Source organism: Fusarium tjaetaba (assembly GCF_013396195.1).
Source record: "Fusarium tjaetaba strain NRRL 66243 chromosome Unknown NRRL66243_c0000145, whole genome shotgun sequence".
Lineage (NCBI taxonomy): Eukaryota > Fungi > Ascomycota > Sordariomycetes > Hypocreales > Nectriaceae > Fusarium > Fusarium tjaetaba.
In genome coordinates, this window is record NW_023501341.1 from 119,458 (window position 1) to 122,997 (window position 3,540).

The window sequence follows — 3,540 nt, forward strand, 5'->3', positions numbered from 1 at the left end:
CTTCATTGATTTTGACTCTTGAGATAGGCCTACTATAGGGGGCCTTACTGTTTAAGCATCTATTTAAAAAGTTGACGGCTTGACAGCCTTGTATAAGGCTTATGGTAGCTTTTTTCTTTCTTCCTTTTTTTTTTTTATAAAAAAAAAAGAAAGAAGAAGATAATCAGTAAGTGGTAAATCTTGATGCTTACAGCCTGATTTTGCATATGTCTGACCCCCGGCAAAACATACGCTCTTTAATCTGGACGTCTGATGCTTGGCTCCCATCCATTGTGTGCCTGTCGCTCGAGTGTCGAATTCTTACTGCCGTCTCAGCTATGGGATTGGAAGCCCAGGTTTGTCGTACACAAGCTCGTCTACCTGATGAATCAGCTCAAAACAAAATTCTCAAAAACACACCTTGGGCAGCAAACTCGCTTCCTATACCTTGACTCAAGATAGTATTTTTGGCTTATCATCGATCAGGTCTGACATCTACAAGAGAACTCTAAAAACAGTTCCAAAGACATAAAAAGGCTGCCTCCAGCCCCCTCCCCCCCATTATGAAGGTGACGATGGCCTCTTCTTGCCGCTGACACAAATACCGAAGCAGATCATAAACAAGGGCTGAAAAGGATGTCAGGCTCTTCCTGGGTTTTGTTACCACCGGAAATTCGATTCCAAATATTGGAGGAAGCCTTGCGCCAGGGTGACCGCGGCTCCTACGCGTCTGTCTGCTCAGAATGGAAGGTATTTATTGAGCCGCGGAATTTCTACCGACTAGAATTGAAGGTATCATGCCTAGAGCAGCTCGGCCATATGATCACTCGAACTGCGAGCCTTGTTCGCCAGATTCGGCTGAATATTGAGCTTCCACGATACTCATGTCGTTCTTGCCAGTGGCCTGAATCAAGGTCGCGTATGTCGCAGCATAGTGCCATCTTTAGGGCTGCCATACATAAGCTTTTTACTACCTTGAGTGCTTGGAAACGGACAGGCCCTTTGGTGTTAGAGCTTAACACCTTCTCACCCAGCGACTCGGAGCACTGGTTCAAAAATCTTTGCATTGGATTAGACACCCAAACCAACGGAGAACCTGAGCAGCAACAGCATGAGGCTCCTGACAGATGGCATGACCCAAAACATGGCTGGATTGATGGCCAACAGGTGGAGAGTCCCTCTGCAGGAGCTATGTCACGCCTCTTTGATCCGATATGCTTAAGTCTCCCGGACATCCCAAAGGTGCACGCAGTGACGAAGCTCGTCATACGTCGAGAATGCCGGCGTCAGATTATACCCCCAGTTCTAAGGCTATTGCTACAGAGACTTCCTCGACTACAAACTATGGTCTGCGAGCCATGGCGGGCTTGCCGCCGCTCCTGGAAGATTGCTTGTGACAAGGGTATGTTGGGGTTCCAACTAAGTTAACTTGATCGAGGCACTAATCATTTATCAACAGAGTTTGCCGCCGTGATCCAAGACAGTATGCCGAGTCATGTTGAAAAGCTCTCGATCTTTGAGGATCCAAATTACGAGCTTGTGGCGGCAATGCACCGCGATCCATTATCCAGTCAAATTATCGACGATAACATGACGGCAGGTGCCGAGGTAGTCAGAGCTCTGATCTTGAGGAGCTGTGACCTCAAATATATCTCAATCGCCTTCATGGTTGATGCCCAGCAATTTTTGGACTGTTTGCGGTCAACTCATTACTGCCACAAATTACGATCGCTGACGCTCACAGCATCCATCCTCCAAGGAGACTCTCAAACTGGGCGAATCGCCTCTTTCTTAAGCGACGCGAGCTTGTTTCCACAAGAGATGAAGCAGCTTGAACGATGCATACTCTGGAACAGTAAGCGAGGAGAGGCGTGTGCGGTTATATATGAGAGGGACCGGCCAAGCAAGCAAGCTACTCTGACATGGCGCGGAACTTGGCATTTTGAGCTGGATTATGGAGTGGTAGAATCCTGGGAGAAGGTCGACTCAGATTTAACTCTCCGAATCGAAAACGAGGAGGTAGAAGCAATCGTCAAACAACATGGTGACGCTATATACCACTTAAGCTTGCCAGCGGAGATTATCGATCCAATTTCTGCCCGGCAGCTACGAAGGGAAGCATTTATGTGAGAAGGAGTTTGATGAAGGGCCATCTTGTTGGCTCCCAAGGTGCCTGTTCCTCGTTGAAGAGTCATGTCTAGACGAAATTTATAGGTAAGGTACCTTTAGTATCAATGTACATGGTGATAGGCAGGACAGCCACGGCGCAGGAAATCGCCTAGGTCATATTGTGACAAGAAGCATTAGTACCTACTATACCCAGGTAGCGGAGGGAGCAGTAGATATAATACTTCTGACTTCGAATTGATACCTGTTGGTCCCTTAGTGTTACCTAGGTACGATGTTCCTGGAGCTATGTGTCGTGCCATGTACTGACTGATCTGGATGTGGATTGGAGCTTGGACCCATGAGCGACCGACAAACTACTAAGAATAGACTAGTGGGCAGGGGCCTAAGCTCATGAATTACATACTATCCTGTATCCATCATGACTGTGTCCGGTTAAGGAGGTAACGTGTTGAAGCTCAGCATCATGGGTACTTGTGTTCTAACAAGGGGCAGTTCTCAACTATCAAACTTGGTTTTATGAGGTTCAGTCATGTTGTATAGCCATCAAGCCTGGGGCTCTCATCAGCAATTTCAACATCGGGGGGGCCGAGCACGTGCGGTACTATGTGCGTCCATGTGGTACCAGAGCTTGTTCTCTAGGTACGCAGCTCCTTCTCAACGCTCTCAGGCCGTGTCATTCGACAGGACCCATCTCGGTGCTACCGACTTCGCGGCAGGCGGCGGATACATATACCAAAGATTCTGTGCTGGATATAGTCCTCGAACAAACAATGGTTCTCTTCAGACCAGGCATCTTCCATTGTCAACGCCTAGCCCTCGTCTACCCTATATCAATGGTCTGGTTTTGCCCTGAAAGGCTGTAAGCTGCAACACTGAGTATGTCTGTCAAGACGGTAAGCTGGCTACCCGTTAAGTCTGATATTCGAGCTCCTTCGTGTCACATGTAGCTCTGCTGGGTTCGGTGACACCGCGTGGTGACGAACAAGGTTGTATATTTAAGAGGTCTTAGCTTAGGTCGAGACCGAATATCGCTGAACCGAAACAGCTGAGTTCATACTGAAAAGGTGCTACTGCTGCGTAACAAACACACCGGACGTCACGGCCCCGCAATCCGTTGAGAGAAAAGCTCACGCTAAGTCATGAAGCGAGGCTTCATTGATTATTGTGTCTGCGTACCTGTGTGGGTGGGACTGTCTTGGAGTATGCACTGTCAGCAAATAAGTTGCTTGACAATGAATGGGATTCAAGATACGGTCTGCATTCGCAAAGGTACTAGGAGGTGGCATGAGGGGGAGGGAGAGGGGGAGGACATTCATCGGGCTCTTTCTACAGGAAGCTTGACTGCCTCAGGTTAGGTCGCATAGAGAGGTTGGAGGGGCAATGGACAAACGAAGACATCAGGGGTTCACATGTCTTGAGGCGTTGCCTCCT